The 13360-nt window shown below is 40.6% G+C and overlaps 1 protein-coding gene and 1 pseudogene across 2 annotated transcripts in view; both read right to left on the minus strand.

The window, feature by feature from the left end:
* CLYBL (citrate lyase beta like) overlaps positions 1–13360 on the minus strand; it is a 121268-nt gene that overhangs the window by 56731 nt on the left and 51177 nt on the right. The gene's annotated exons all lie outside the window — the stretch shown is intronic.
* On the minus strand, positions 1072–1562 carry LOC105294160 (annotated as a pseudogene).

Raw genomic sequence — 13360 nt, forward strand, 5'->3', positions numbered from 1 at the left:
AAGAATTTATAGGTTACTTGATGTATTTAAAGATACTTTACAACTCTGTTGGAGAGCTTGGGACTGAATTAGTGAGAGATATATAGAAAATAAGCAAATTCAATAGATGGAAAGCTAAATAAACTGTGATACATTCATAAAATGAAATATTATTCACCAATAAAAAGAAGTCATGAAGGGACCTGAAATGCATATTGCTAAGTGAAAGAAGCCAGTCTACATACTGTATGATTCCATCTATATGACATTCTGGAAAAGGCAAAACTACAGAGAAGTGAAAACATCAGTGGTTCCCAGGGGATTCACTGGGGGCAGGGTGAATAGATGGAACAAAGGGATTTTTAGGGTAATAAAACTATTCTGTATGGTACTGTAATGGTGGATAAATGACATTATGCAGTAGTTAAAACCCATAAATTGTACAATGCAAAGAATGAATCCTAATGTAAACTCTGAACTTCAATTAATAAGCATATTTAATATAAATAAACAAAACCTAGGCAATTATTAACTTCAGGAAAAAAAACAAGAAAGCAAATATAATTACAATAAATCATACGGCTCAGTTATGACAGTAAGAGGGAGGAGGGCTTTTGACTTATACACATGTGGTGTCTTGGTGCTGCCTTGCTTGCAACACACACCAAAATTCCTTGCCTACGCCCTTGACAAGAGTAACAAGCCCTAATTTTCCACAGATAATAAATATCAGAGATATGCTTATTTAATAACAGGAGCAATTTTGTTCATTCATTTATTCACAGAACAATGTGAATTAAACCAACTGTCAGGCACTATGTTAAATGCTGGGCAAAGACAAATACAATATAGTTCCTGGTTTTGTTTTGTTTTTGTTTTCGTCTTTTTTGAGATCCAAGGACGTTTTATAGTTAGAACACACAGTCAAAATCTGGGAGTGGCTACTAAGCCACAAGAAGAGCCAGCTGCTTCTGGGATAAGGAACCTTCCTTGCCTCCCCCACAGCAGCCAGACTGAGTCTCTGGACGACATGTGAAGTATAACAGTCACGCATCTAAGATAAAGACCAAACGAGGTAGGAGGCCCTGGGGTTCACTTCACAAACCCCATGTAATCATCTCTAAGGGAGCTGATTCTTATCGTTCTTATCCACACAGGTCCCCACAATCTTCAAGCAGATCTTATCATCCTGCTAAATCACAATATCCTCATCAATTGTCTTGTAACAACATGGTAGGTTGGAGTTAGGCTCGAACTCCATCTCTGATGGGATGCAGTGTTGAGAGATGAAGCAGGACATAGGTCCAATATCTGTGAAGAGTCCAAACTTACTGACCTGAGTGACAACAGCATCCGTGACTTCCCCTTTAAAGGGCTGGAAAACAATGGCCTTGTACTTAACTGGATAAAGGACAAGGCCTCGGCCTGGCTGGATCACACCAGTACCGACATTGTCGATGGTGGTGACAACAATTGCAAAACCATACTTGCCCCTTGGTGAAGGGCTTCTGCTTCACGGTGCTGAGCAGGCAGTGTGGGTGCAGCAGGGGCTCCCGCTCCAGGGAGATGTGACAGAACTTCATCTGGGAGGGGGCTGGACAACAGCCAAATCTGCACCCCCCACAGGCAGCCTGCAGTTCTCATTTTTAAGATACTCAGAGCCTACTAAGGGATACAGGTAAATACAGATATTTTTCAACGTCCAAAATCTAATCCATTCCTTGAAAATGGCCGAAACAGCAAGTTTTTGGACAGCAAGAGCCTATATTCTATCATTATCAATGGAACCAACGTATTGTTTTCAGCCCACCCCAAATCCCCAATAAATCCCCTCAAAAAAAACATTAAAAAAATTTAACTGCCTATATAACAACCCACCAAGTGTCTTCTACATAATGAAAAGGACTTAAAACACGAATTATCTAATTATTTAACAATGAATGAACACTCATGGGTGTGTTTTCATAGTATGATACTGTATACAACTTACGTTTTCATTCTATGCCATATTAAACATGTATGGTAATGTACATAAGTAATGAGATGACATGCTAGGGGAACTTCCTTAGAATACTTAATAACATGAGATGGACTTTAGCAATAACGCACACATTTAAATGACACGCAGTGCGATCCTGGCAGAAGAACAGCTGAACACCCTCCAATCCTCTAATATGAATCCATATGAAACCTAAATGTTTTTGCCAGCACACACATTCAAACCCATGTTGGAATTTTTATCCAGATGGTAAATTCTGGGTTAAAAGTTTCTACAAGTTGTTACAGTGACTGCTCCAATGGTGAGAGTTTAGATAGTGGGGAGTTTTGTAGTAATATTGAGACAATGAAGCAATGTGACAATGGTCCCCGCAGAGGGTTACATGATCAAAGGAGGAAATAAAACTGTATTCAGACAAATACAAGTAGGTATACATTCTGTGTGCATAAGGCAAGGTGAACAAAGAATACTGAAGCAGCACATCTACTGTTACCATAAGTTTCTGAGTGATTTTTTTCCATTTCTATTATTCTATTATCATTGTTATATTTTTAAAATTCGGGCATGTGCAAAAACAATGGATAAATATAAGTGTGAGCCCACATGAATGTAACACGCCCATCCCTGCGCCCTGCATAATCTTCAGTGCCTGGTTAGACCACTGCAAGTGGAGAAGATCAGATCAGACACACAGGAAGATCGCCTGGAACAGGTCAGTTTTAGAGAAGCTAGGACGCTCTGCATCCAATAGCCACTGAATGTAAATGTTGAAATATATAGATATATTACAAGTATTTTGCTTTGTATAGTAGGTAGCTGAGGGTGTATGACATTTTTGTAATTTAAATTATACCAAAGAAACACAAGGGGAGCTCAGTATTTAAAAGTCCCTTGTAGAGAATTCTTCGGATGAGAAAAATTCCTTTAACTTTAGGAGTAGTTACCCCCCGGATTTAACTCTTTTGATAAATTGGATTTTCTCAAAGCAGCAGCACCTCCATACTTGTTTTAGACAATTATGATACACCAGCTTGATGGAACATTAAGTAATCATTAACATTTATAATTATGAAGACTGTTGTGATATAGAAAAATGCTTGTGGTGTCCTACGTGAAAAGAGCTAAATATAAAATTACATTTAAACTATTATTGCAACTAAGTAAAAATGAATGGAGAAGGGCTGGAATAGAACATGAAGTAAGGAAAGTATTTTTATTCACATCACGTTTAAATCACAAGTAGAATAGGTGGAGCTTTCAAAAAGTAAATCCTACCTTATAGCTACAGAAACTGAAGAGGGAAAATGACTTTATGTTTTAGCTACAGCAATGTGAGACATCCACAATCACAGAGGCTTAACATAATAGTAGCTCCTTTCTTGTTTGTGTTGAATCTAATCTGTGGTGGGGTGGAATGGCCAGGGCTGTGCCTTCTGTACAACTCAGTCTTCAGAGACCCAGGCTGCCAGCGGCTCTGTCATCTTTAACCTACAAATTCCAAGGTCTCTCTCTCTCTGGCTATTAACAACAAGAAAAAACATGGAAGACAGTGAAGGTTTTATGGGTGAAGTCTGGACCTACATTCCGTGGGTCAAAATATGCCAATATATTACTGCTAAAGAGGCTGGGAAACATCACTGTGTGCCAGGAAGAAGTGGAAGTGGGTTTTGGCGAAAGGCTAGCTGATCTCTGCCATACGAATTCTCACATCGAACCAGAGGTAGAGCAAGAACGAGATACCAGGTTTTCCACTCTTATATCAGTGCTTACTTACATTTTCATCTCTCATCCTCTCTCTTTCTCACATATGTTAAAGATGAAGCCTTTTGTGTTGAAATCTAAAGAGAAAAAAGTTGTTCTATGTCTAAAGACTCTCAATTTACAATCTGACTCCTTTTATGAAACACATTACATTCTCAATGAAAATCATCCCTGGGAAGGAAATAGTTACCAGGGATAAATCCAAGGTTCTGGAACAAGAGAATTTGGCTAAGAGCTGACTTGGCTGAGAAAGAATGAGCAAATACGGACATAATTACATGGCCCTTATATTTCCAGTGTCACGCACATCTTTGCTTAGGCATTATCCCATTATTGATGGGTAAGAGGAAAATCAAATCCTACCTGTAGCACACATTAAGACCCCCTACCACTTCCTATGAAATCCCAGCCAGAAGGCACTAGAAGGGAGTTGGCATATTTATCTTCTTTGCGGCCTGTTTTACTAGGCTCTTGCCCAACTTTTCACATCCATTCCACTGTGATTGTGACCAACAAAAATAAGGACGCAGTCACTGGGAGCCATTTTCAAGCAAAAATACATTAAAAAACCACATTAAAATATTATTTGGTGTAGGCTCCAGCATCCTGGAAAACAGATACCTGTCCTAAGTTTGGCATTTTTGATGTCAAATGTTCTCATCTGGTGAACAAATCAGTTTGAATCAGAACTGATCAAGGACCAAATCTTACTGGTCCTTGGTGGGGCTTGGTGAGTGTGGTTTATGCCAAATATGTAAGTTATAGCCAGGGCTTAGATTGGACAATGAGAAAACATAAAATTGCTATTTTATATTTCTCTCTCCTTTGCCAAGACTAACCAGTACAATGCCTAGAACATTTAGGTACTTGGTAAATACTGAGATGATCATTATGAACATAATTATGTCATGTTGTTTGACTATAATTCAGAAACTATTAAAGTAAATATAGATAATTATACTTATACTAAATGCTGCCCCATTGCTCTGCATATAGGGCTGCTCGGAACTATTCATAGGTCTACCCATTCCCTCATCCAGATCATCCACACATACCATCAACAGCTACACACATACCATCCACACACCACACACACACACAGACACACACACACGTTGTGTCTTGCTGCTAGCAGGATTTTAGCTCTCTTCTTGGATTGTGACTTCAAACCTTTACTCTTGGGTGTGCTGCTCTTTATGAATGTCCCATGGATGATCTCAAGTGTCCTGGTGAGCAATCGGGTCTGAAGTGCCTCCCCCGTGAGGCCGAGTGGGACAGTCCAGGTGGGAGTGCTGCCCCTGGGGACAGCAGGGGGAAAACCTGTGCTTCAGGTGGCTCGCGCCGGCTCACATTTCCCTATTTCTTATTTCTAGATTCGAATGCGGAGACCTCACTTTGGGGATAAACAAACTTCTAGGAAGCTTGATTCTTAGGCTCTGAGCTTAGAGTCCACCTCCAACCATATGAACTTGGGCAAGTTCCTTACTTTTGCAGTGGCTTTGCCAGCTCGTGAACCAGGGCTTGCTGTAACCTATAACATCTGTATAATGAGGAAGGAGGAAAAGGGAATGTAAAGGCTGATATCAAGATTCGTCAGGAAGAAACTTTCTTTTTAAAATATATACCTTTAGTCGCCTTCAATGTAGTTAGGCTAAGGGTAGAAAGAACTACACCAGCGGTCCCCAATCTTTTTGGCACCAGGGACAGGTGCTCCTATTAGATGATCTAATGCCTGATGATCTGAGGTGGAGCTGAGGCCGTGATGCTAGTGCTGGGGAGCAGCTGCAAATACAGATGAAGCTTCGTTCGCTCACCTCCTGCTGTGTGGCCTGGTTCTTAACTGGTACCAGTCCATGGCCTGGGGTTGGAGACCCTTGAACTACTCTGTTCAGTTAAAAAAAAAAAAAAAAAAAAAAGCTGGTTGGGCCATTTGCTAGTGGAAAGAGAGCCCTCAGGGTAAGGCTGAGCTGGATCAGGAGTGAGACAAAAAAAAAGGAAGTTTCTCTGCAAAATAAAGTAAGATTGAAGAAGTTCTAGCAGTTCGAGAAGAAAGAAGAGAGGGAGTCCGGAAAGGTGTTGTTCATGGCAACTTTTCTATTTTAAGGAATTTATTGTGCTATAATGTGATTCCCAGAAGTGGAGGGCTTCGGGAGCACAAAGTGGCCGTCACCTAATTTACAGGTAGGATATAATGAGCACTTACAATATGCCAGGCATTAGGTTATTTAGTTTATATGCACATTATGATTTAATCTTCATATCTACTCTGTGTGATAGCCTGTCACTATCCCCATTTTACAGACGCAGACACAGAGGCTTGCCAAGGACTAGACACCCAGTAAATTGGAGCCCAAATCCAAAGTCTACCCTATTTACTAATCACTAGAGCATATTGTCCTCATGAATACTGAGGACTCTAGTAGCTATGGAGCAGAAATTATTTGTGGTTTACTAATTAATGGTGATAAAAAGCATCCCAGAAATGCCAAGTACTAAATAAATACTAGTATTATTGTTCTTGCACTTGACCACTGACATCTGAGGGAAGCACTGTCATCTAAAATGAAAACGTGACAAGCTAGCAAGGGCTTATTAATGTCACATGAAAATGATATAGTTAAATACTCATGTTTGCATTCCACTGGATATTTATATTCTGATGACCATATTCTCAGGCACTGAACTCCCACTAAGGTCGGGATCGTTTGCAAATCCAAAAGAAAATACGGCTGCATCACTTCATTTTTTTCTGAGACAATAAGAAGAAAAGTGGTCACCATTTTGGTGCAGAATTGTAAAGCAGAAATCATGGTGCCTCTACCACTCCTGCTTCAGAAAGAAGAAATTATAGCCTTTCATTCTCCTAGCAGCATGTAACTAAGGTTTAGATGAATGAACAGATGCATGCAAAAATCAGCCACGCGCATAGAAAACATTCATTTTCACAATCTGGTAAATCTGCTAGGTACGCATGAAACAGAGCCAAATTGATTTCAGCAGAATGCAATGTCACAGCCTTGGCACAACAGGGATCCTCCTCAGCCTCACTCATTGCGCCAGGGCTGTTTCTATCCAGGGTCCTGGGTGTATTTATCACTCAGCCACCAAGGGTCTGTGCATAGTCCCATAATTGGTGGCATGACGTGCCAAACCTCAGCTGACCAGCTTGTGTTGTTTCCATTGCTGTTAACAGACCAGAACATAAAACTATGTTCTTGCTTTTAACACCTCAAGGACTTTTCTGAGCTTCTGGCTACCTGGTCCCGTATCCTTCCTGTAGGTAGTTCATAGAATTATGGAATCTGAAATATAGGAAGTGTGTCCTTAGGGATCAGCTTGTCCGACTCTTCATTTTATGGATGAGATCCAGGGAGGAAGAGAGTCTTACCCAAGGCCGACCTGGTCGTTAATAATGACCCAGGCACTTTCTGAGCCCCAAACCCATGCTTTTTTTTTTTTTTAACCACATGCTATCTCCACTGAAATCTGGACACAGACTATTTAAGATGAGATGTCTGCAATTCCATCAACTCCAAACACCTATATGTCTATGAAATACTTATACTGCAAAGGGCTCTATTTAGTCTGCCCTTGGATTGATTTCCTGTTTGTCTACTGGACAACAAGTTCTCAAACCCATAACAATACAAGTTTGCAATCCCTTATTAGAAAACCTGGAAGCAAAGGTGTTTTTGGAGTGAAGAATTTTTTGGACTTTAGAAAGGTAAAATGGTACCTATACAGTCTATTTTATATCAGCCCTCCGTACATTTTATAGAGCAAAACGTACGACTAGCCATGCTAAGGGAATAGAGTCTACAAATTATCTCATGTCAGTTTAGGTGAGGTTTTGCTGCTGAGTGAGTTGGCTGAAAGCTTATGATAAAACTTTTGGTTTTCGGAGCTCTTTGGATTTTGGAAATGTGGATAAAGGATTGTGGATTTATATTACTCTCTTCACACAAGTAGCCTCAAATAAACATCATGGGCCAGAGTGTATCATCACTTCATCAATAAAAGGGTGGTTTTTCTCACTAGAATTTCCTTGGCAAGACTTTTGTTTCTCTACAGATTTCAGTTATTGCAGTTGCCTCTTAGTTATATCCCAGATAACAAAACGGAATGGCCCTAAACTGCACAGACCTCAGGGAGCTTGGGTTCAGAAACCGACTACCCTGTTTGTTTCTTGGATGCTTTTTCTAAAACAGATCCAGCTGGGATCATCGAGGGGCAGGCACGTTATGAGGCAGCTGGGGAGGTCGTGGTGGGGACTGGTAGCAGCACCTGTCCTCTTGGGCTTTGGTAAAAGCAGAGCAGAGTGGGCTTGCCACCAGGTCCCCAATGGGCAACTGATCGTGCCTGCGTCTCTGGGCTTTCTCAGGCTCCAACCGCTTCTCAGCTTCCTCCTCCTCATCAGATGGGCAGGTTTCCAGAGCTGTCAGATTTTCTTCTGCCCAAGTTAACAGGGACATTGATTTTGGAGGAAGGGAGGCCCTTCCTCCCCCAGTCCATCCTTCCCTTGCTCCTGGCTTAGCCACGCCAGCTCTGTGGCATTGTCCGGTTTTATTAGTACTGCCTGGCTGAGGCCTCCTTTCCCAGGTGGCCCCTGCGATTTCCAGTCCTTCTCCCCTTGGCATGTCAACGTGCACTTCTGGTCTCCCAGGGAGAGCCTGCTTACCTGGATAATGGGCACTTGACCCCCCGGTTTCTAAAGTGGGCTTCTGTACCACAGCGGGGCTTGCATCTGTTTTTATTGTTTTCTGGACTGTTGCCAGGAGGGAGTCCTATAAACATGACCTTGCTTGACTGGCTTTGGGATTGATGGAAATCAGATCACTTTGGGGGTTCTAATGGGCCTGGATGAAGGGGTTTTGGAGTGGCGCAGGAGGGTCTACCGCGTTCGTGAGGAGGCCCTTGGCTCTTTCAGAATCGGAACACGGCTTTCCTGAATTTTTTCATCAGGTATAGAATTGTGGGCACCTGTTTCTTTGAGGGATTTCCCCATAGAGACAGGGGGATGTATGTTTATTTAGACAACTATAAAGGTCTTCTAAGAAAAAGAACCCATTTTTGTCTTTCAGAACGGACAGGGTTGGTTAGGTTTGGAGGCCAAGGAAGGAAGGATGGAAAGAAGGAAAGGAGAGAAGGAAATCCTGTCTCCCACATTATCTGTCTTCCCCATTGCCCTCGTTTCTTCTCACTGACTATTGTGACAGTGTGCGGATGGCCTCCCCATCCAGCCTTGCCCAGATCCACTCCATTCTACTGCATCCAGAATGTTATTTAGTGAGACACCATCTCTGCTGCTTAAAACCCTTAGGCCTTACGCTACCCTTAGAATACATGTGTGGTCCTTACCACCTGGCCCCGCCTACCTCTTTAGCATCTCCCTGCACAACCCCCAGGCTCTGGGCACTCTGGCCTCAGTGACCTTCTCACAGGCTTCTTGCCTCTCCTGGGCCTTTGCACACACTTCTCCTCCTGCCCAAAGGCTCTTTCTCTGTTCTATCTCCCTCCCCGCTGCCACCCGCCGTACTCTACCTTTAGTCTAGTTATCTCTTGTTCATCCTTTCAGATCCTAATTCAAATGCCATTTCCATAGGGACTCCTCTCCAGCCTGCAGTCTTATTTTATTCTCTATTTTAAACTCCCATAGCATCCTGTACTTTGCCTTCCCATCACCTATCACAATTCGCAACTACACATTTATTTTAGTGACCATTGGACCGATCGATGTCTGTCTCTCTCATCAGCCCATAAGCTCTGTGAGAGGAGGGACTTCATTTTCTTTGCTCACCATTTATCACCTCCAGGGTTAGCCTTGTGTTGCCAGAGAGTAGCTCCTCAGAATTATTTGATGAGTTATTGAGTGAAACATTTATTTAGCTGGTATGACGACCTTACCAACAGTGCCGCTCCTACGTCAGAAAAAAAAGCCTGTGTTACTTCGGTGTAGAATGGACATTTCCACTTGCTGGCAAAATTTCTGGCGTGGTTGTTCTTTAGAGTCCAGATGTGAGGGCCAACTCTCCACTCCTTGGAGGCAAGTGAGTTGTGGTGACTACACTGCGCTTCACGTTTCTCTCCTGAGGCTTCCCAGGGCCCTCTCTGATAGCAGACTGGCACGTCTTCCCTGGGTTTTCGTGCTGGCCAAGGAGAACATGGCACATTGGTAATAATGTCAGTAAACTCTGAAGCTGCCAAGGAGAGCAGCAAGCAGAGGCCAAGGGGAAGCCGGCAGAGCCTTAAACATGCAAGCCCTGGAAATGATCTCATCACCAGAGGTGCCAGCCATCACACCCTGGATGGAAGGGCATAATTGCTGAAACAGCTAATCACTAACAGCACGACAGCCAAGGGCCTATAGCCATCCCTTTCTTCACTTCAGGATCTGTCCCACCACAAGGGGAAAGGAGCCAAAAGAGGAAACCATCCATGAAGACTCAGTTCCCATCTCGGAGGAAGAGCATTTCTTCCCCTTTCACAAGATGCTTTGGGAGCCCTCTATTATGTGCTATCAGTCTTGAAATCTTGAGGCTTTTATCCAAATGCAGTGCCTTTGGACTTCAGAGATGTGATCGTAGGCCCAGCATGGCAGAGGATGGTTTTCTGTGTGACACTGGGTATTCACAGAAGATGTCCCGCAAAAGGAACATTTTGCTTTCAGGAGGGTGTGTGTGCAAATGTGGACTGGGCACTCCTTGTGCAGTCACTACTGCATAAGGTTCCTGGGAGAACAATGGAATAAATAATGGGCCTCATAGTTTCTTCATTCAATTATATTATAAATGTATTTATGATGATCCATTAAAATAAGTGGATGGCTTCGTCTAGCAAATGTTCACATAGATATAAAAACAGAAGATGTCACAGGTATCTGGGAGGCATGTATGTACATAACACTAACAAGTATAGCACCTGGATAAAGTCAAGCATATCTTTCTCCTAAGCCACTTCTCTCAAGCATTTGTTGAGCATCTCTGGTATGTCTAGAGCTGTACCAGGTGCTTAGCATACAAACAAGGTTGTGGCCTCATCGGAGTTTATGTACTAGTAGAAGAAACCCACCAATAAATCAACAATTATGCTGTGGAGTAAAAAGTACTAGGACTGGAGCTGTCGATAAGAGGTTTTCTCTTAAGTCTGAAGGCATCTTTTGTGCACATAAAAGACCAAGTAGGCTACTTAGGTTTTTAAAACTACTAATGTAAAAATCTATCTTCCTTATGCCTTTGCATTTAGCCTACAATCTTATTATTTTAAATAAAATGGATTAATTCAAGTTGAACACATTTAAGTAAGTTCACATCTCAGTTGGTACTATTTACAACTATTAAATTCCCTTAAATTTTTAAAGCTCTATTTATGGATCTAATACATTCATTTTCTTTTTAAGTGGTTCATATGTTTGACCTAACAAGCAAAACCTTCCCAAGTATTTGTAAGTCTATAAATTACTGAGGACCGAGGTTGCTTGTAGGCCATAGATCTTTGCCCAGCACACATACTAGGCCCAGGTAATTCTTCTACTGCCAAGAGAATCCTATCTTACAGCTACCACAATAACAGGGAACTTCAAATTTAAACACTTCAGACAGCGTTGGTTTTCTTGAATATAAATTATACTCTAATCTAATGCTTTTCTCTGCTTTGAGTTGTAACTTTCTCACCCAAGTTGCTGCTAATTTTTTTCAACTAACCTCTTTTTATATTATTCGTATTCTTGGTTGGGTCCAAATTTTTTTTCCTCTTAAAAATATTTTATTGTGGTAAATATTATCTAACATTTACCATTTTAACCAGTTTTTAAGTTTACAACTTAGTGGCATTAAGTACATTCACATTCTTATGCAGTCATCGCCACCATCCATCTCCAGAACTTTTTCATCTTCCCAAACTGAAACTCTGTAGCCAATTAAATAATAACTCCCCATTCTGCTCTTCTTCTGGCACCTGGCAACTACCATTCTACTTTCTGTCTCTATGAATCTAACTGTTCTAGGTACCTCAAATAAGTGGAATCATACAATATTTGTCCTTTTGTGACTGGCCCATTTCACTTAGCATGATGTCTTAAGATTCATACGTGTTGTAACATATGTCAGAATTTCCTTCCTTTTTGAGGCTGAATAATATTCCATGGTATGGATATACCATATTTTGTTTATTCATTCATCCATCAGGGACACTTGGGTTCCTTCTACCTTTTGGCTATTGTGAATAATGCTGCTATGAACATGGCTGTGCTGGGTTCTAATTCTTATAGATATTTTAATATTCTGTATCAAATTCTGGATTCTGTGTCAAATCATATCTTTGGAGCTGAACCAACCAGTGCTTTAGTTGCCAGAGATAAGGGTTTGAGGTGAGCCAAATGAATGACAAGAGTCAAAAGATACAAACTTCCAGTTCTAAAATAAGTAAATCATGGGATGTAATGTACAATACAGCATGGTGACTGTAGTTAATAATACTGTACTGCATATTTGAAAGTTGCTAAGAGAGTAAGAAATCTGGAACTATGCAGGGTGATGAATGTTAACTAGAATTATTGTGGTAATCATTTTGTAATATATACAAATACCAAGTCATTATGCTGTATACCTGAAATTAATATAACATTGTATGTCAATTATATCTCAATAAAAAGAAAAAGAAAAAAAAAGTCCAAGGAAAAAGTTATATACATGAAAGCATTGATAAAATTATAAAATTTTAAGTTGAATAATAATTTTATAAAGTTATATAATAACTATATTATAAAATGGTAGTGAAAAACTGGAGACAATCTAAATATTCAGCAGTAGAAAAATGGTTAACTGAGTTGAAATGAACATACTTGATGCATATTATATATCTATTAAATTAGTAAATAAAAACAGTTTTGTAGTGGTAAAAAAGCAGAATATAAAATTGTAACAATGCAACACTGTTAAAATTATGGTTGCAAAGTGACAAAGACTGGAAAAGAACAGGGGAGTACTGAAGTGAACTTTCTGTGAGACTGATGGACCAAGAATGATTTCTTCCCTTTTAAAAATATTCTTTATTGCTGTTAAAATCAATACAAATGAAAATTTTGAAGTAGTTGACAATACTTGTCCATAAAAATAAAGGCACTTGCTGGGTTGTTTTGCTGGGTGATGCAATAAGCTAATGGATGCAAAAGGACCTAGAAATAGTCCGTGCAGGCAGAGTCGCCAGGGTCTCCTCTGCTCCTCTCCTTTCCTTCCTCCCAGCTTTAGAATCCTGAGTTTGCAGGGTCAACACTGATCACGCTGTACTCTCTACCTCAATCTTTCTCACTAAGAATGTTTCTTTCATGTTTTATTGGTTTTATTCTATGACTTCCAGAGCTGAATAAGATCTGGACACTTTCTGACTGTCATTAAAAAAAACTTGTTCTTTTCTCCTGGTTAATATACATTTTTTAAAAAACATATAGTTTTAACAGCATGGCAGTTCCCTCCAAACTCTATTAAACATAGAATTACCATATGATCCAACAATTACACTTCTGAGTACATATTCAAAAGAATCGAAAACAGAGACTTCAACAGATACTTGTACACCAATGCTCATAGCAGCATTATTCACTATAGCCAAAGGCGAAAACAACAC

Source organism: Pteropus vampyrus, unplaced genomic scaffold (genome assembly GCF_000151845.1).
Source record: "Pteropus vampyrus isolate Shadow unplaced genomic scaffold, Pvam_2.0 Scaffold83, whole genome shotgun sequence".
NCBI lineage: Eukaryota > Metazoa > Chordata > Mammalia > Chiroptera > Pteropodidae > Pteropus > Pteropus vampyrus.